The 21,545-nt window shown below is 41.0% G+C and overlaps 1 protein-coding gene across 3 annotated transcripts in view; it reads left to right on the top strand.

Moving 5' to 3' along the window:
- The first annotated feature begins 8,309 nt into the window (after positions 1-8,309).
- Positions 8,310-21,545, top strand: part of Clcn4 (chloride voltage-gated channel 4) — a 72,225-nt gene continuing 58,989 nt past the window's right edge. The window contains exons 1-2 of one of the 3 annotated variants that reach the window (XM_040285897.2): positions 8,310-8,492; positions 9,791-9,925. The gene's annotated coding sequence lies outside the window, so the exon portion shown is untranslated. The remainder of the gene's footprint in view (positions 8,493-9,790; positions 9,926-21,545) is intronic. The other 2 variants (XM_013356956.4, XM_078035133.1) reach the window with 2 other exon arrangements.

The following is a 21,545-nucleotide window of genomic DNA, read 5'->3' as shown; positions in this document are numbered from 1 at the left end:
TGCATTAAACTTAAAAATTTGGGAGGATTGACACCTTCATGATGTTGAATTCTCTTATCCAAGAATGTCTTGTGTATTTCCATTTGTTTAAGACTACTTTTGTGTCTTTCAAGAATGCTTTCCAGTTTTACTCATACACATTTCAGATATTTCTTGATAGGTTCTTCCCTATTTTGTTTTCTGTATTTTTACAAAGATATATATATATATATATATATATATATATATATATATATATATATATATATATATATATATACACACACATACACAAAAGGCTATTTTTCTTTTTTTTCCAGACTTCAGTGAGAAAGCTGTCTCAGTCTGTTTTCTGTTGCTATAAGAAAATACCTGTCACTTGGTAATTTATAAAGAATAGAGATTTATTTAGCTCATGGTCTTGGAGGCCAGAAAGTCCAAGAACATGGTGACAGCATCTGCTTGACTTCTGGTGAAGGCCTTGTGCTGTGCTACAACATGGCAGAAAATTGAACAAGCAGAGGGGTGCAGAAGAGAAAAATGAGGGACAACCTCACTTTATAATAGCTTGCCCTGACTTGTCCCTTTAGAGGTGCACTAATCCCTCTTTACAATCTAATTACTTTCTAAAGCCTACCTCCCAACACTGCCACAGTAACAAATTCCAATATAACTTTTGGAGGGCACAAACCTTATTGACTTTAGGGAGTGAATCATGCACACACACACACACACACACACACACACACACACACACACACTTATAAAGGAAACATTTATCAATTTGTATTTTCTTGAGTGTTTTTAACATGAATGTTACTGACTTTCAAAATTGTCTTCTATATCTACTGAGAGGAACATATGATTGATTTGTAGTTGGTTTGCTAGTGTTTATGATTTCTGCATTGATATACTATAATAAATTTTTAGTGAAATCTTTGCCAGGTCGAGAATCAATTTCATACTCCATAAAACAATGTGAAAGTTTTTTATTTTTTTTCTCTGGACTCAGTGGGTAACTTTGAGAGAATTCTACTAAGAAGCCATCTGGGCCTGCTCTGTGCTTATTATTTTAATGTTTTCAGGGGTGCTCTTTAAATCACTTTTTCTATTTCTTTTGTGGACATTGTTTTTTAAAACTTGTCTCAAGGTCAATTTTGATACATTGTAAATTCTTTAGTAAATTAAAGAAGTTATTTTACCTATGGTTTTCCAATTTATCTGTAAAGAGCTGTAGAGAGCAATATTTTTTTAAAATTTAATTTTGTTTATTTTTGTGCTGGGTATTGAAATTGGGGCACACTATCACTGAGTTACATCCCCATTCCTTTAATTATTTACTTTGAGACAGGATCTTGATGAGTTACTGAGGCTGGCCTTTAATTTGTAATCCTCTTGCCTCAGCCTCCTAAGCTGCTGGAGTTACAGGCATGTGTCATTGCACCCAGCCTTTTTTATAATTTTCTTCCTCTTGCTGCTGCTTTTCCTCTTCTTATTTTCCACTTTCTGTATTGTATTTTCTTCTTGTTTTTACTTGATTAGGTTAGTTATTGAATTAAAAAAAACCCTTTTCTTCCTGTTTTTCAAAGAGAACCAGCTTTTGGTTTTTTTCCTATAGTTTTTCTTTTTATGACTCACAAAATACTGCTTTTATTTTTGTTAATCCTTCTTTGTTTTCTTGTGTCTTATATAGTTGCCTTTTTGTAGTTGTTTGAGTTGAATATGTTTATTTTTTACTTTAAAATTTATATCATTAGTACTAGGGTTGAAGCTGAGTTTTAGAGTACTTGCCTACCATATATGAAGCCTTGAGTTCAATCCCCATTACCACAAAAAGGAAAATTTACATCACAAAACCAATTTAGTGTGGTAAATTTTTCTCTTGTCAACTGATATGTTGAGTTTTCATTATCATTATTCCTAAGAAATTCTATTTAATTTCAGACTACTCCTTCAAGCCAAGAGATGTTTATTGCCATGTCTTTAAGACGTTTTTCCAGATGTAAAGATCCATACAAATTTTTGTTAATGTCTAGTTACTGCCATCTAGACAGACAATCCTATTCATTATTTTTATTCTTTGGAATCTACTGAATTTTTCTTTGTGGCCTATGATATAGTCAGATTTTGTGTCTATTTTCTGTGACAAGAAAGTGCATTCTGTATAATTAGGGCTCAGAGATTGATTGATTGATACATAGATCTGTACATATATACATAAAGGATTATTTTCCAGGCCTGCCATTGAAAATTATCACAATATTGGTGACTTTAAAACAACAGGAATGTATTCTCTCACAGTTATGGAGGCCTGAAGTCTGAAATAAAGGTGTAGGCATAGCCATTTCCCCCCAAATGGCTCTAGGGTAGGATCCCTCATGCCTCTTGCAGCTCCCAATGGCTCCAGAAATTCCTTGGCCTATGGCCACATCACTCCCATCTTTGCTTCTGTGATCATGTGACTTCTTCCCATGTCTGTCTGTCTGTCTGTCTGTCTGTCTGTCTCTCTCTCTCTCTCTCTCTCTCTCTCTCCAAATCTTCCTCTCTGTTCTCTTATAAATAGATACCAATCATTGGATTTACAGCCCACCCAAAGTTTCATCTTGAAGATAATTATATTTGCAAAGATGTTATTTCCAAATAAGGTCATATTTTGAGGTTTTGAGTGGACATGAATTTGGGGAGCAGAGCACACATGAATTTCAGCCCTCCCTGCATACCTAACTGTACATCTCCAAGGTCTACTTTGCTGATTAGTGGTCATGTTGACTGGGTGTTCTACATCTGCTTTAGGTCTTGTCTACTTGAGCCATCCTGGGTGCATCGACTGATGTGTGTTAGTGTTTCTATTTTTCCTCATATCTCTAGTAGCTCCTGCTTTTGAAAGCTGTTGCTGTGTAATTAGATGCAAAAGCATTAATGAATCTTAAGTATTTGTTACACATTTTAGCCTAGAGCACTGTGAAGCATCCCTCTTCATCCCTCTCCATGCTTTTTGGTCTCAATCCCATCCCAGATATCAAGAGTGTGATAATAGCTGCTTTTGATTTAATTTTTTTTCCTTGTGAATCTTTGTAAGTCATGTATATTTGGTATTTTTGTTTTAGTTACACCTGTTTCTCCAACAGATTAATATTATATTGTGCTTTGTTAGATAGTCTTTTAGCAGATGGTTTAGTTTAGCAATTTACATTTATTAATATTGTTATTATATAAAAATACTCTTAAATCTGATCTGGGGGATATTTTCCAACTTTTGCTTGGCCCTGATGCTAGCAGTTGTGGGAATTTGTCCCAAGATCTGGTTCATTCTTTCTGGCTCTCCTCTATAATCTTGATAAACCCTTTTATTTCAGAGATCCCCTGGTCTCAAGGGCTTTGTTTTAACACTGTTGTGACAAATGACAACAAACTTAATGGCTTAAAATACATATAGTTATCCTTTTATATTTGTTTCTAGAGGTCAGAAGTTTAAAATGTGTCATACTGGGTGAACATCCACGGGGGTCTTCTGCAGGCTGTCAAGGAGATCTATTCGCTTGCCCTTCTAGTGTCTAGAGGCTGCTTATGTTTGTACATTTATGACCCCATCCTCCATCTTCAAGGCCAGCAATGGATCATTTTCAATTCCATCTCTCTGATCACTTTTCACATTGTCACACTTCCTTCTCGAACTGACCCTCCTGCTTCCTTCTTATAAAGACCCCTCTGATGATAGTGAACCCACTTGGATAATCCAGGGCAACCTCATCATCTCAGGATTTCTAATTTAATCACAGTTGTCTTTTTGTCATAAAAAGCAACATATTCACAGGTATTGTGAAGAGGGGTGAAAATCTTTGGAGTTCACTGTCCAACCTACCTCAGAAATATCCACCTCTGAAGTATTTGTGTTTGTATTCTAGTATGTATGCTCTCTTGCATGCATCTCAATTTTTGCTTTGGAACAAATGACCAGATAGTCCCTTTCCCTCTTAAGACAGGATTTGTAGGCTCCTGAAGAAGTCCAAAGGCAGAGGCTGCCCATTTTGTGGCATTTAGAAGCATCTTGCCTGAGACCTTTGGCTGGAGGCACACAGTCTTGTGGAATCCATGCTATTTCATCATTCCCACCAATAGCCACTCTGGCTACACTGCTTTTTCTACCCTGCAATTATAGGCAGAATCCCAAGGGTAATAAACACAAATTGTTTTACTGCAATGGAATTAGTTTAACAGAGATGATTTTGCAGCACTGTCTAATAGAATTATCTGGGATGATGGAATTATTCTCTATTTGCACCAAAATATTATAAGCACTAGCCACATGTGGCTCTTAACACTTGACAGGTGACTAGCATGACCGAGGAACTGAATTTGAACTTTAAATAAATTTCAACATAAGTAGCAACTGTAGCTGGTGGCTATCCTATTAGGAGAGTGTAATTTGAGAAAAATCATATTTCCAAACCAAAGCCTTGGCACAAATTAACAACTTTTTTTGAAGGCCAGGCCAAGAATGACAAAAGCAGTTCCTTATCTAGGTGCAACAAAACAAATTACATCTATGGCCCATGTACAGTGAGGAGGCTATATAATGAATATCATCATGCCTCACTTTCCAACTCTCCATTCAGTGTCGTGAAGCCAGCTATGGTGGGAGAATTTATACCATGGGAACACAGCAAATGTTATAAATCAAGGCTCTGTCTGCTCTCCCCTTGGATAACTGGGTTGCTTGACATTGACCTGCACACCACTGTGCACATGACAATTTGAAAAGGCAGTCCTACTGAGTTGCCCTAGTACAATCTGAGTTTCTGGCACCCTAAGAAAGAAAGGAGATGCTGTGAGGCACAGGTTTCTTATCAGAGAGGAAAAATTGAATTATTTCTTGGGGGAAGCAAGATTTCCCTCAGCCCTGAGAGCTACACAGGATCTTTTCTCAGTCTTCCTAGATGGGCAATGTCCTTGACAACAACTCCACTGCAAACTACAGAGGGATTTTAAAAGTTTTGTTTGTCACATCAATCAAGGCTATCCCTTTAGACAGATGTCAGTGTAGTATAGTATGAGTTTTGCAGCTTTCTGATGTCTGTTGTGATCTATAAATGCAGCTTGGAATGCCTGGGAAAGGCTAGATTGCATATTTTTGTATTCCATGTCATTTACTTCTTCCCCACATCTTAAAATTCTTTTTTAAGTTGTAGATGGACACAATACCTTTTTCTTTCTTTCTTTCTCTCTCTCTCTCTCTCTCTCTCTCTCTCTCTCTCTCTGGTGCTGAGGATCGAATCCAGTGCCCTTACATGTGACAGGCAAACGCTCCACCACTTATCAACGAGCCCAGTGCTTCCCCCCCACACCCACCTCCCTGCAGGCAAATCTTTTTTTTTTTTTAAAGAGAGAGTGAGAGAGACAGAGAGAGAGAGAATTTTAATATTTATTTTTTAGTTTTCGGCGGACACAACATCTTTGTTGGTATGTGGTGCTGAGGATCGAACCCGGGCCGCACGCATGCCAGGCGAGCGCGCTACCGCTTGAGCCACATCCCCAGCCCAGGCAAATCTTTTATGATGTTGGCCATATGCACAGTACCAAGCTAGATGTGGAATTCATTCATTCATTCATTCATTCATTCATTCATTCATTCATTCATTTCTTTGGGACAATGTATTCAGGTGTAAAAAGCTCAGGACACAAAGACAGATGAAATAGTGATCTTTACCTCTAAGATTTATAGACTCACCATTTATATAATAATTTTTTTTGTGATGCTGGGGATTGAACACAGGACCTTGTGTGTGTGAGGCAAGCATTCTACTGACTGAGCTATATCCCCAGCTCCCTATAGAATAATTTACCAGATGCCCAGAGTTGAAATTTGAAAGAGTTAAGATAGGCACTTGTCTTGGGTGCAAAATTTAAGAGGGCACCTAAAAAACATCAGTAATCAAGATAACATACTATTTTTAAATCCAAAATTGATACAAAATTTCATGAAGCACAAAATATCAAATTTAAAAATAAAGACAGGTTGTTGTTTGAGAACCATGCATTGTTGTACAAACATAACAGTCATTCCCAACCAGCCTGGGCTTATAGGGCCCACATGTCCCTTAAGTGTGGGTTTACATGAGTTAACGATGGCATGCAAATAAATTGGGCAACATGGAGCTTTATATATAGTTTGTGTGTTTTGATTTTATAGTCTATTAACTTTTTCCACTTGGTTCAAGGTATGGGAGATTATTTCAATAAATGTATATAGAGGTACACAATTTTCCTTGTATCTTAAGTTCCAACAAGGCACAGCTTGCTCTTTCCAGATAGTTTACTTAAGCCTCATGATGCCCCCAAATGGTGAATATGATTATTCTTCCTCTTCTCCCCTATTTTGCAGAAAGAAAAATGAAGTTTTACAGAAGCCTGGCAAAATAGCACACAGTAATATTCTATAACAGTCATGTCACAAGTCAAGGTGGTACATCATTAAAGGTGCTAATATTTGGCTGAGAACATTTTGGGACAATTTAATTTCTGGTGTAACAAACATTGGGTCCCCAAGGCAGTGCTAAATGCTGGACTTTCAAAAAACCCGGTAAATTCAGCTCCCTTCAACAGCTTGAGGATTGATATGAGCAAGTGATTGGGGTATAAAATGGTGAAAGTCGGTGATGAACCTTTTTCCCCCAAGGGAAAAACCCAGGCACCCAGTGTAGGACTCAGTTTAACCACAACATGCTCCTGCCAGGGAGCAGGAGGCTGATGTCAGGGCTGTTTCTGAGCCTGTCCGCAAAATGGGGACAGAGCATCAACCCTGCAGTATTGCTGTTAACATAATCTTGAGATAATCAAATAATCCTGAAGATGAATATGCTTTGTACACTATACATTTGCTGTATGAATACGGGGGGGGGTGTTGAAAAATGTCTGTTTTAAACATATGTGGTGAATTACAAACCTAGGAAAGTTTCCCACCTGCCTCTGAGGCCCAGAGCTAGTGTATGTACAGACAGGTAATTATCCTTCTCAAGTGCCAATAAAACTACGTTAAAAGGATTTATGATGAAGCAGAGCTTCCAGCATATTATACAATGGGGAATCGTTTAAAATGGCTGGGAAATGAAATATTTGGGGCATCAAATTATACTTCATAACCAATTTTAAACCAGGCCTTCTCAGCCTCAGCCCTATTGATAGTGTGGGCTGGATCATTCACCATCATGGGGCAGTCAGTTCTGGGCATGTTTAGTAGCATGTTTAAGAATGTCCCTGGTCTCCACTCACTGGATGCCAGTAGCCAGGCACTGTGCCCCCCTCCAGCAGTTCCTGAGGGTAGCAGCTGAAAATGTCCCTGGAGGAAAGGGAGCAACATCACTCCTCATTAAGAAATGCTGTTCTAGGGGCTTGGTATGTGGCTCAGTAGAGTGTATGCTTTGCTGCATAAGGCCCGGGGTTCCATCCCTAGCACTGCAAAGGTAAAACAAGATAAAGAAACAAACACTGTTCTAATCTTAGAATTTAACATATCTTCTGTTTTTGAAGATTTAACTTGCTTCCAGTGCTTTGAGATCATAAATAATTGCAGCAAACTTTCCCTAGTTGATTCTTTCCCACCTGTCTCTTCTCTGCTTTCAAACAAGGCAAATTCTTGGCCATAAATTGCTGGAACAAATGATGTCAAAAACTGTCTGGGACCCAGAATAATTGGTCAAATTATTCATACTTGCAGGCTTTTGGAAGGAATTATTAAACTGGCCTACCAGAAAGATGGTTCAATTTACCTCTTCAAGGGTGGTGTTAGGTTTGTTTTTGTTCCTATTTGTTGTATTAAACTTTGCCAATTTGATAGACAAGGGTGGGATTTTAGAAGAGTTATTTCATTCTGTTCAAAATTGCATGGCCTAGTTTAGGCTTTTTCTAAACTATTTGTTGTGACTTTTTTTTTAAATAGTTGAGCAATCACCTGGAAAAAGAGAAGGTGAAACAAACCTCTTGGGGAAAGCAAAAACAAAACCCCCAACGCCCTGGATGAGGAAGGTGCCTGTATTTAGTCATTTCAGCCAAGTGGAACACAAAGCAAGGCTGTAAATGCAGTTTCGAGGTCCTCTTCTGGCCTCAGGGGGGCATATTGTATATCCCCACGCCCGAGGGATTCAGGGAATTGGTGTCCGAGTTCACGCAGCCCAGCCTCTGGCGTGGGGCGGGGGCGCGTCCTGTATGGGAAGACTAAATTCTCTTTGGATACAAATGCAGCAAGGGTGGGGGCGAATGACACTGGCATTAGGGAGCTGCGGAGTCAAGAGGTGACCAAGGCCGGCTGGGCTGGGCTGGGCTCTGTGGTTGCGTAGAGCACGTGACGCTCCCAGCCTGCCTCCCGGGCCCTCTGGGCGCCTGAGGCTGAAAGCGACATTTGCCTCTGGCAGGAAAATGAACTTGTCAGTTTCCGCTGGCATCAGACCGTCTACCCAAAGGAGCGACGGATCGGGGTAGCATTTTAGCTTTCTATCTCAGGGATCTGACAGCGAAAGGTAAGTTGTTCGTTACTCAGAAAAACAAACACGAGAGGAGTGACTGAGAAAGCCACACTGCCACTTTGTCGATTAAAAAAAAAATCTAGTCTTGAAAATAATATAGATCGCTGTGAGAAGCAAGGGCTGTATTTATTCCCAAATTAAAGATTGAACGTCCGAAAAGAAAGTTGGTTAATCTGGAGCGAATAGTGGGAAAGGGGCCGAGGTTAAATATAGAAGGACACGAAAGCTGCTGGAATAAATAGCAAGTTAACTTAACTCTTTAACTCTAGCCTGCTTGTAAAACAATTTATTTCACATTTCTCTCAGGGGTGTGGGAGAAGGGAATGTTAAAATTATGATTTAAACTCAAGCGAAAGCAAATTAATTTACATGAAACTGGAATATAAATGACAATTTCTGCTTTTGTCCTTTTACATTTCAAAAATGTTTATGTGGTTTGGAGAAAGAAAAGATGGTGTACTACTTAAGTCTGAAATATGCTATTTCAACTTTATGAAATGATCACAGTTGGAATCTTTTAAAGCTTCCTAGGCAAGGCTGTTTCAGTTATGAATGGGAAATGTTGACATTGTACATATTTTTTTGGAATTGTAAAATGAATCACTTCAGAATGTGATAAAAATTAGAAAATGTGAAATAATCCACTACTGTGAATTAAATTTTTCATACCTGAGAAATTAAATGCCTTACCAGAAGATTTAAGGAAATAAACAGATATAATTCTGCTCATGCAATATTGCTTTATTTTAAATAATCAATTATTTTAGTAAATAGTATTAATATGTGGTGTCACTATTTTCCCTTTGCAAATACAAATTAATATTGGAATGCAGCTATTGAGAGTAATTAAAGCATCATTCATCATTGCATTTAGTATAATATTCCTTAAGGAAATGCTTTGATAGTGTTTGATGTAATACTTGATATATGATTTGAATTATTGAACCTCTACATAAAGTATGTTCATGCATATTATATCTTATGCATCATTTTGATTTGCACAAAATATCTCCCTAATGCATTTGATAAATGCCGGTTTTTAAAATGAAACACTAAATTGTGTCTCCTTTCACTATAATCTCCTATTGCTAGTTATTTTGAAATCCTTTTACAGGTTTGGAGCCTGTGATAATTTGGGTGACTCCTTCTGTGTGGTTTGTTTTCCATAATTCCTCGTTAAAGGTTAGGGAAGCAGCACACTTAAAGCAGAATGCCCTGAGGGTGGTCAGAGCGAGGCTCCTTGCTTTCCCCAGGCGTTCAAGGTCTTTCCCTCCTCGGATCTCCCCTCCTAGCTTCTAAGGCGTCACGTGGCAGCGTGGAGCCCGCCTCCCGGTGACGTCACGGCGCTCACAGCCGTCGCGCTGAAGAAAGGATGCTCTAGGATGCTGTCCAGGTGGGCGGCCGCGCTGCGCGATGCGGCACTGCAGGTAAGGGGCGCTCGGCGCCCGGACGCGCTCCCCGGGGCTCCCGGTGGTGCGGACTCTGCAGGCGCAGCCCCAGCGGGTTGGCCTAAAGCCTGGCAGCGTCCCCAGAAACAGAACGTGGGGCCTCTGCCCGCTGTGGCGCCTGCTGCCCACAGCTACAAGCTGCTGCTGCATGCATCAGGCAGGGAGTGGCCTGGTGCAAGTCCACGCGTGACTTTGAGTCTTGGCGTGCCCACACTGAGAAAAAAGGGTAGGGGCCAGACAGAAAGACAGGACCTCATGTTCAGGAGGGGAAAAATCTGGAATGACCACAATATATGCATTCTAAGGAAGAGATGGGCTTTTAAAAGATAACCATCAACTATTTTTTCACTGTCATTGTGCTTAAATAATAACACATTTATTAATTCTCTTTAAAGGGGGATGTTCTCAGTAATTAGACTCATGTCTTTTAAAACAAAAGCTTGCTGGGAAATGGCAGCTTCTTGGTTAACAATTTAAGGGCCAAATGTGCTATCTAAATTGTTTTGCATTTTGCAATGTTCCAGTATTTAAATGTGTTTTTTCTTCCAGTGTTTTCAGTAGATTTAAAAATAATAAGATCCAATAAAATAGAATAAAATAAAACGCAGTTTCCAAAGGTAGCTTGCCAGTGCCTGTAAGAGATGGCTACATCTCTAAGAACAAAGTGGTCTTTAGCAGAGGGTGAGGGTGGAGATGACACCAAACCCTAAGAATTTCCAGCGTTCTTTTTAATCCCCTTGCTGAATAATCAGCTTGCTGAAGGCAGGGACCTGATGACTCAGCAACAAATGGAGTGGGTCAGGTGACTTCAGTTCCAGCATGAGCGTTGTGGGGGGATTTTAATGGACTTTTCCCTACCCTGTTTACATTCATTTCTCCAGGACATGCGTGGGCTCCCTTAGGAGGAGAATGTGCCATTATTTCCTGACAACCAGACCCCTCTGGAAGCTGAGGCATCAGTAAATGGTGTTGGAACTCACACCATGAATAATTTGCCCCATAGGCAACTTGGGGTACTGCTAAAACAGTGATATTTTCATTGATAATTGAAGAAGGCATTTCTTTTAGAGTTTGAGTTCTTTTAGAGTTGGTGTTACTGCAGTAATTCAGTAATTTGTTTATTGCAGTTTTTTTTTTCTTTGGTTCAGTTGGCTATAAGAATAAAGGTCAGTGGAGGGTGTAGCTCAGTGGTGGAGCATGTGTGTAGCCTGTACAAAACCCTGGATTTAATCCACAGCATAATTAAAAGGAAAAAGAAGAATAAAAAACAATGAACTTTCCTCAGGTCCCCACCATGGCTTCTCCCCAGCAGAACAAAGCAGGTGATGCAAGTAGATTTAATAGAGATCTGGACTCCACTTCTGTCTTTTTGACTATGTAACCTTGAACAAGTCACCTGGTGTGTTCATGCCTGTTTTCTCATCTTGAGAGTAACAAAGGAATCGGGATTAGGTTTTCTCAACCTTAGAACAGTTGGCATTTGGGGCTGGGGCTGATAACTCTGTCATGAGGACTTTCCTGTGAATTGTAGGATGTTAAGCAGCATCTGTGTCCCCCACCCACTATATTGCCAGTGTCAATTCCCTCCTGTCAGTTGTGACAACCCAAAATGTCACCAAACATTGCTACATGCCACCTGAGGACTCCATTGCCCCCAGGTTGAGAAGCTCTGATTTAGATGATTTTTTTTGTTTATTTTGTGATGCTGCAGAGTGAACTTAGGGCCTTGCATGTGCTAGGCAAGTGTTTTACCACTGAACCACACCACCAGTCTCTAGGTAATCTTTAAATGTTCTTTTGGCTACAATAAATCAGAATTTATTTTTCTATGATTTGTTCAATGTGGAATCCTCTGTCAAAAATCTGATTCCCTTTCATAATATTAAACATTGAAAATGCAGTGTGAAGTGAAGGTGTTTTTGTACTGAGGGTTTCCAGAAACAGTCAAAAGAGGAGGAGGAGGCTATTGGTATGCCATTTGTAATTGGAGGTCCAGCCTATTAGAAAAGGAGAGTGTTGGTGGGGAAAAAAAAAACTCTAGACAAGGTGTGCTGAAACTGTGACCCTGCATGCATCCCCATGCAGGTTAAATCTCAACCTGGGGTAGACCCAGCCCCTGAGAGACCACATCTTCGTCTGCAAGATTGGCAATAACAGTCTGCACTCAGAAGTGTCCTGAGGATGAAATGAGAAGAGATGACATATTGTGCTGGTGTCAGATGTGGTGAGGACAGGATGGTAGTGATGTCCATAGAGATAGGAAGAGGCAAACACAAACTGCCCACAGAACCAGCAACCTGGAGAGTTCCTCAGTGTGGTGATGGTCACATGCTTTAGGCTTTAGTCCAGGGCCTGTGTCTAAAGGTGTGCTTGGCCACTTATGAGGATATCTGTGTCTGTATTATTTAATCTCTCAGAGCAGTTGCCAAATCTATAAAATAGGACCACTGTTCTTGGTGATCCTGATTCCTTGGCATTTGGGGAAGACTGGAAGGTGGTAAGAGGATCTGCAAGTTGGGAAACTCCCTGGAGACAAGTAGCAGTGAAGACAGAAGTGTTGCAAGGTGTGGAATGTGTTTACTATAGCGCGAGGGGATATTTCCTTATCCCCCAGGCCTGGGACCACAGTGTGCCTCTCCCCTGCATCTCCTTGCTGCAAGGTCACTCACTGTCTGGCTCTTCCTTCCTTCCCCCATAAAAATAGTCTCCTGTGAGGATTAGAAAAGCCCTCCTGCGAGAATGTTGGCCTTTAGTGAGAAAAGGCTGCTGCACCTTAGGCTCGGGCAATATAGCAGCTGGGTCCTGTTCACTTTATAGGCCATTTTCTTCCCAGGCTTCTGCCCTTAGCATTCAGGCTGCTTCTCCTATATCCAAAGCAGCCCTTCCAAACTCTTGTGGCCCTCAGAATGGCTTGGCACTCTCTCTCTCTCAGTGCCATCTGGCCTTGTCTCTTCAACAAGTCAGTATCATGAAAGAAAATTAGAACAAGGAGGAGGGATATTCTTTATCAGATGACACTTCAGAGACTGAATAGTCAAATATAACTTGTAGCTCTTGATTGGAACCTGGCCTGAACAAATATATGTAAGAGGCATTTGGGGGAACACATGGGAACTGTTTTATGTGACTGGCTCTTAGATGATACTAGGAAACTAGTGTTGATTTTATTAGGTGTGGTGATTTGTGGTGTGGTAGGCAGCTTCTGAGATGAACCTGTGACCTCTGCCCCTGGCAGCCACAACTTTGCATAATTCTCTCCCTTTGAGTTTGGGCTGCACCTGGCACACAAGTCACATGAATATGATATAGCTGGCGTGAAGGGATGGCACTTATGAGATTAGGGTATAAAGAATCTATGGCTTCCACCTTAGGTATGTTTTTCTCTATTGGACCAAAGGAAGGAGCTGCCATGTTATGAGCAGCTCTATCATGTGGGAACCCAAGGTCTTCTGTCCAACAGTTCCCACACCCATCCCCAAACCAAGACCTGTCAGTGGCATAAGTGTCCTTGGCAGCAGATCCCTCAGCCTCTGCTGAGCCTTGAGATGGCTGCTAGCCTCTCCTGGATTCTTGACACAGAAACAGTGAGATAAGCCTCTTTACTTCCTGCTGCTAGGTTTTGAGGTAATTCATTACACAGCAATAGCTAATACATGTGTTTGTGGAAAAGAGTCTTATTTTTTGAAAATGTGTGTTGAAATTGAGATGAAATATCATGATAGCAATAATTGCCTTTTTTTCTTACATTTTTTGAGAATCTTTATAATATATGGCTGAAGACAAGTGAATTACTCTCACACGTCGTGCTTTTACATTTAGACTGCTGCAATAGCACATATCATGTAGCCTCTGGAAAGTTCCACTATGCACTCATGAAAGAATGGGCTTGAAAGAAGACAAAGATTATTATAATAATATTTTGACATCATGGACCCTGTGAGGTATCTTGGCAACCCCAAGGAGTCCCTAGACCATACTTTTAGATCCACTGCTCTAGATCAGTAATTTACTTTTTTTAAAAAAAAAGGATTTTAAATCTCTAATTCTTCAATTGCTTAGCCAACCCATCAGAGGCAATAGGGGCAAGCCTTGACTTAGAGGCTTTACCCACACAGAATTCAGAACACAAGCACTGCTGTAGACACAGTGCTGTAGACACACAATAAGCTTGCAGTGAACACAGGAATAAAGTTATATAAGGAGTAGTCTTTTTCCTGGTCTGACATTTTCAAGTTGACCTTTTTTTGTCCTTTTTTTTTAGCTCCTAAAAAAAGCATGTATAAATTTTTTAAGGGAGTTGGGGTACTAGGGATTGAACCCAGGGGTACTTTACCACTGAGCCACATCCCCAGCCCTTTTTAGTTTTTATTTTGAGACAGGGTCTCGCTAAGTTACTTAGTGCCTTGCTAATTTGCTGATGCTGCTCTTGAACTTGTGATCCTCTTGTCTCAGCCTCCCAAGTTGCTGGCATTATAGGCATGTGCCATTGCAAGAAGCATGTATAAGATCTACAAAAAAATTGTACCCAAACCACACATACACACATGGGTGGGTGTCCATACACATATAATCTAAGAGAATAAGAAATTATACTAATAAAATATTTTACAAATGCTCAATGGGAGAAGTGATCAAAACACCTTCCCTAAGTAAAATTCAGCATTAATTGGGAAAAAATTGTATTCATTCTTCTGTTGGTTTGGTATAAAATGTAGTTAAAGCTTTTATATGCCCGTGATAAAACTATTTATCCATATTTTATATAAAACAATAAGGAAAGCTAGGCAGTTATAAGGACTTAAAATCCTAAAACAAGTTTAGTCATTCCACACCTGAATTTTTTTTTTCATTTTCTTTTTTGGTACTAGGTGTTAAACCCAGGTCCACTGTACCACTGAGCTACATCCCCAGCCCTTTTAATTTTTATTTTGAGATGGGATGTTGCTGAGTTGCTGAGACTGGTCCCAACTTGTGATTCTCGACTTGATTATGACAAATCAAGACAGAATATTACTGGTACCCCAGAGGATCCTACCCTATCCCACTGTAGTCAAACCATCTGGCAAGTGGCAGTCATCATTCTGATTTCTGTCAGCATAGATTTTGTCTATTCTTTACCTTCACATAGATGGAATCATACAACATGTACTTTCATATCTGGCTTCTTTCATTCAACATGATTTTGAGATTTATCCATGTTGTTTTGTGTAGTAGTAATTCACTAATTTTATTGTAAATAGTGCTTTTAGAGATAAAATGGGAGCATTTGATACATCATGCTTCTCTTACTACTGTTTTTTTATTGGTTGTTCACAACATTACAAAGCTCTTGACATATCATATTTCATACATTAGATTGAAGTGGGTTATGAACTCCTAATTTTTACCCCAAATGCAGATTGCAGAATCACATCGGTTACACATCCACAATTTTATATCATGCCCTATTAGTAACTGTTGTATTCTGCTACCTTTCCTATCCCCTACTATCCCCCCTCCCCTTCCCTCACATCTTCTCTCTCTACCCCATCTACTGTAATTCATTTCTCTCCTTGTTTATTTTCCCATTCCCCTCACAACCTCTTATATGTAATTTTGTATAACAATGAGGGTCTCCCTTCATTTCCATGCAATTTCCCTTTTCTCTCCCTTTCCCTCCCATCTCATGTCTCTGTTTAATGTTAATCTTTTCTTCCTGTTCTTTCTCCCTGCTCTGTTTATAGTTGCTCTCATTAGATCAAAGAAGACATTTGGTATTTGTTTTTCAGGGATTGGCTACTTCACTAAGCATAATCTGCTCTAGTGCCATCCATTTCCCTGCAAATTCCATGATTTTGTCATTTTTTAGTGCTGCGTAATACTCCATGGTGTATAAATGCCACATTTTTTTAATCCATTCATCTATTGAAGGGCATCTGGGTTGGTTCCACAGTCTAGCTATTGTGAGTTGTGCTGCTATGAACATAGATGTGGCAGTATCCCTGTAGTATGCTCTTTTAAGGTCTTCAGGGAATAGTCTGAGAAGGGCAATAGCTAGGTCAAATGGTGGTTCCATTCCCAGCTTTCCCAGGAATCTCCATACTACTATCCAAATTGGCCGCACCAATTTGCAGTCCCACCAGCAATGTACAACTGTACCCTTTTCTCCACATCCTCGCCAGCACTTTTGTTGTTTGACTTCATAGTGGCTGCCAATCTTACTGGAGTGAGATGGTATCTTGTGTGGTTTTGATTTGCATTTCTCTGACTGCTAGAGATGGTGAGCATTTTTTCATGTACTTGCTGATTGATTGTATGTCCTCCTCTGAGAAGTGTCTGTTCAGGTCCTTGGCCCCTTTGTTGATTGGGTTATTTGTTATCTTATTGTCTAATTTTTTGAGTTCTTTGTATACTCTGGATATTAGGGCTCTATCTGAAGTGTGAGGAGTAAAAATTTGTTCCCATGATGTAGGCTCCCTATTTACTACTATTTTTTGGAGACCGTTTTGTGTCAGCATGCCCACAGTGTGTTCTACTGTGGGACAGTACAGTAATTTATTCAACCAGTTCTTGATTGATAGACATGTGGATTAAGGCATTCTTTTGTAATCAATAGTAATGGTATTATATGAATGTAAACACTCTCAAGAGGAAGAGATTCACTAAGATTAATTAAATGAATAGAATTCAGTTGTTGGAAGTGAGCTTTAAAATCAAAGCAACCCTTATATTTTACTATGAGGAATAGATATCCAGAGAAATCAAGTGACTGGCCCAAGGTCACATGACTGATCTGACAGAGCTGTGGAATAACCATGGTATCTCATGTCCTTACAGAATGATCTTTTTTTCTACTCTACACTCTGTGAGGACAGAAGCCATGTTTATCTTATTTAGTTCTATAAGCACAGTATGTAGCACATAGCAGGTGCTCTATTTATTGAATGAAAAAATAAGTGATATATTAGTGTTCTGAGAAAAGACCATCCATATCATGAGAACTGCTAAAGGATTTCCATAGGTCATGAGCCTCAATATTCATCCAATCATTTGCTCATTCACTACCTTAATTACTTTTTAATTCAGCAAATATTCCTTGGATCCTTGCTGTGTGTCCAGGTCAGTGTTTCTCAAGCTTGATCTATGGACATTTGGGGCTGGATGATTCTTTGTAGTGGGGGCTATCCTGTGCACTGTAGGGTATTTATCAGTATCCCTGAGTTCTATGCACATAACAACAGTCCTACAGTTGTGACAACCAAAAATTCCAGTCATTGCCAGGTGTCCTCTGGCAGGCAAAATTGTTCCCCACTGGAGACAGTGATAAGTCTAGGAGGTGGGGGTACCTGTAGAAGAAAATGGACAAGGCTCATGACCTTGAGGAACTGTCACTGGAGTTCATGAAAGAGGAAATCTCTGTTTCATAGGTTGTGCTATTCAGTGGGAAGAGTAGGAGGCCAAGGAGGCAGTTCTTGAGAATAGGGTGACCTGTTGTTGGCTGAATTGAATGTAATTTTGAGAGCAGAACCTTCCCTAGTGGAGGTAACTTTAAGTCCTCCTGAAGTTACAGAAAAGGGGAGTCCTGGAGGGCTCAGGTCAGGCCCTTTGACCCATGCCAGGCACAATCCAGCAGTGAGAGCCAGGGTGGTGAGCAGAAAGTTGCCTGGGGTGCCTCTGCCTGAGGACAGTGTCCACATCTGAACCCTCAACGGCAGTTTGTATGCCTGGGGTTGCACTTGGGGATTGGCTGATGCAAGGTCAGTACAGTGAGGCCTGTTATGCCCATTCCTTGGGGCCTGCTTCTCACCTGGCCACGGGGACACGTTGACTCATCTCTTGGTGGTCGATGCTGCCTGTACTTGTGCCTGCCCAGCAGTTTCACAGGGCTCTGTGGCCTGACCATGTTTGTGTGCTTCTCAGTTCCTAGCTTCCTTTCTGGTTGCTTTGGCTAAATGTGAAACTTGTTTTCTTCCTCCAGTGTCACCCTTGGAGGCGCTGGTTGGACTGAGGCTTTGTGGTCAGGATAGAGGAGGTCAAACCACAATGAATTATTTTTCTTCTTAGCTCAGTTATGCCTCTCAACAGTGACCCTTTCTCCTCAAACCTGTGAAATAACTGAAATTTCAGCCTCTATCTTGGCTCCAATGGCCTTGTTCTTTTCTCTGTGGCTAGCCTGAGGACAGGAAGGACACATCACAACTGTGTTTAATGCTTCCTGGTGTAACCTTTACAAACTTGCCAGCCGTGAGTGTCTACTTACACTTTTTAAAATCTCTGAGGAGGTGCATACAGGTAAGCAGCAAATAGATTGTAGTGGAGGAAAACTTGTCAGAAAATGGTCAACAGTCTGAGGAGGTCCCAGGAGAGGAGGAACATGGGTGATATTTCCCTCCAGCAGTATCATTGGAAGCCGTTATGGGTCAAATTATGCCCCCCTCCAAATTAATATGCTGAAGTCCTAACCCTCAGTATTTTAGAAAGTGACCTGACTTGGAGACAGGGTATTTACAGAAGTAACCAAGTTGAAATAGGGTGGACCTCTAATCTACTATGACAGATGTCCTTACAAGAAGAGGAAATTAGGGCACAGACACACACACAGAGGGATGACTATGCAAGGACACAAAGAGAAGATGCCATTGGTAAGCCAAGGAGAGAGGCTTAGAACAGATTCTTCCCCTTAGAACCCTCAGAAAGAAATGATCCAAATGATCCTACTGAGACCCCCAGCATTTACTTCCAGCCTCCAGAATTGTGAGACAATAGTTTCTGTCATCTGAGGTACCAATATGTGGTACTTTGTTGTGGCTGCCCTAGAAAATGAATACAGCAGTGTTGTTTGTGGATGTGTGAACCTTTGCTCACTTGGGGATTAGAAGGTAACCAAGATGTCTTGCATAAGCTCTTTTACACAGTATAGGAGAGATGTGGCCCTCCAATGCCTTCTCAGTGGAAGCAGGTGGCTTCCAAGTCTAAAAGTCTGAGGTCTCTTAGGTCCTTGTAGAAGAAGGCCCTTGGGGCCTGGGCTTGATCCAGCTCCCCACTCACCATCTGTGACACTTACCCTCTCTTCTGCCTTAGTTTGCTTATTTCTAACATGGGCCTGAGGGTGACAATATTTGATTCACAGGGTGTAAGGAGCCCTACTGACTTAATCCATGTGAAGTGCTTAGAACAGCACCTGGCATCCTGCTGTCGATGTTGTTATTGGAAGGGGTGTCTGGGGAAGTTCTACATTGTTGGCTCTTGGCACTGGAAATACAGAGACCTCATGCCCCCATCCTCTGTGGAGTGAGGGTGTGAGAACACTGAGTTGATTGTGTCACCCGAGGCCACATGAGGTTGGCCTCATCTCCTTTCCAACAAGCAGACTGGGTTTCAAAATGGGACAAATAGCTGTGTGAGCCTGGGCCATGGGAAGCCTGCCATGGCCCACAACAGCTCACCCAGTTCATATGAGGAAGACTATAGTAGAAGGGGCACAGAGAGTGCTGGAGGGGGACAGGGAGATGGGCCAGGGAGGAAGGAGAAAGAGGAAAAAGGAAGTGACTATCTTTCCACTTTGTGGCTACAGGCAAAATTATGAAACAGGCCAACTTTAATTCTCCCATGCATTTCTGGATATTTGTTTGCTCCCAGCCTTCCTCTCTATTGAAACTGTCTTTGGTCCTGTGGCCCTTGGCCCCTTGCCAGGTGGCCACCATGGGGCTCCTGTCATTGTCAATGCCTCATAATCTTATATCTGGGGAACCCAGCCTGGTGTTTGGAGGGTTGGCCCGAAGGGGCCAATAAACCTCCTCACCATCCTAAAGGTATCTGCATTTTTAAAAGTGAGACTCCATGATCTCAAATTAATTTGTCATTCCTGGGGTTTCAGGCAAGGCAGAAAAGTGGTGTCAGGCTTCTGCTGGTGTGGTTGCTGGCCTCCTAGATAGTCGCTGATGGCCTCACCTCCTGCCTCATGGCCTTGTGTAGTCCCCTCCTCATGCAATAGCTTAGGACTGACCTGTGCAGACTGGGTTTCATCCTTCTTTGTAGTTATGTATATATAGTCTATAGTTTTCTCTGCAAATGATGTGTTTTGTTTTCTCTCACTGCTTTAAGAGACCCTCTTTTTCACTAGCTTTAACAATTTGATTACAATATGCCTGGGTGTGGGTGGGTGTGTGCATGTATGTGTGGAGCATGCCCACGCATGTGGGCTTGAAGCTCAAAGAGTGTCTTTTTATTTTTTTAATTTAATTTCATTGTTTAGCTGTAGATAGACATGATACCTTTATTTTATTTATTTGTTTTTATGTGGTGCTGAGGTTCCAACCCAGTGCCTCACATATGCTAGGCAAGTGCTCCCCCACTGAGCTACAGCTCCAGACCCAACAGAGCTTCTTGTATCTGTGGGATTATAGTCTAGTAGTTCAAATTCTTCTGTAGAACAGCATTTTCTATAGTGAGTCTTCTGATTAGCTTATCAAAATTTATTTCAGAGAGACTTCTTGAGAGAGTTTAAAGGGATTTTGAGGCGGGTGGGGATGGAACCCAGGGCCTTTGCATGCTAAGCCACATTCTACCACCTAGTTACACCCCTGGCCCCTTGAAAGGAATTAAAAACCAACTTCCCTCTTGATCCCCTCCCTCCACTTGCATGAGAACAACAAAGAGGGGTTTGTCTTGAGGACTGCTTGAGAAATTGGCAGGTTATGGCGCTTATAGCCTCTATTCCTGGTTCAGAGTCCATTCCCTTGGCCCCAGCAACTTTGTGTCAAATGCCTGCGGTGGGATATCAGTCAGGATGCTTGGTTGCTGCACTTGGCAGGATGTTTGTATTTGTCAGCTCAACTTCTTTTTTTCATGGGTGAAATATAATAAGAGAAAACTCAAGATAAATTCAAAAAGCAAATGAAACAGAACCAGTAGGGGAGAGCAAGTTCTGCCCTTCACACATGCCTTGCTCAGATTATAAAACTCACGATGGTGCGTCTCCTGACCCCAGTTGAGTTTCCACAGTCATTTTGCCCTCTCTATGTGCACAGATAAAACATTGTTCTTATATCCATTCTTGAGTATACCCATGCAGAGATGTCTAAAGCATCTGATTGACTACTTGATAGAGTTGCATATCTATAGGTTGATATAGTATTAATTATACTCTTTGTAGAATAGGATAGTACATGTGGCTGGCTAAACTTTTTGGGTTTAGTAAATATTATTACTCCATAGCAGGGTTCAGCAAATGCTTCTTTAAAGGTCTGGATAGTAAATAGAGTTGAGTAAAACAGGCCTCAGCTCTCAAGGAGCTCATAGCCAAACAGAGGAGCAAGCAAGTTTGAAAATTATTATTCCAACAAAATGCAGTTTATGAATTACATCAATATGAAAAATATTTGTCATTAAACACAACGGACAGGATACAGGGCATGAAGTAGAACCAGAGGTAAGGAGGGAATAAAAGATTATACTAGACTACCAGTTTGTATGTGGGCCCCGGAACAGCAACATCAGCTTCTCTGGGAGCTAAAATGCAGAATCTGAGGCCCTGCACAGCACTGCTGAAGCCAGGAGCTTGACATGTGGTGGGGCGGGGCCTGGAGCTGCCCCATCCTCCTGGTAGTGCTGACACAGG

Source organism: Ictidomys tridecemlineatus, chromosome X (genome assembly GCF_052094955.1).
Source record: "Ictidomys tridecemlineatus isolate mIctTri1 chromosome X, mIctTri1.hap1, whole genome shotgun sequence".
Taxonomy (NCBI): domain Eukaryota; kingdom Metazoa; phylum Chordata; class Mammalia; order Rodentia; family Sciuridae; genus Ictidomys; species Ictidomys tridecemlineatus.
This window is presented reverse-complemented; position numbering and strand designations above follow the sequence as displayed.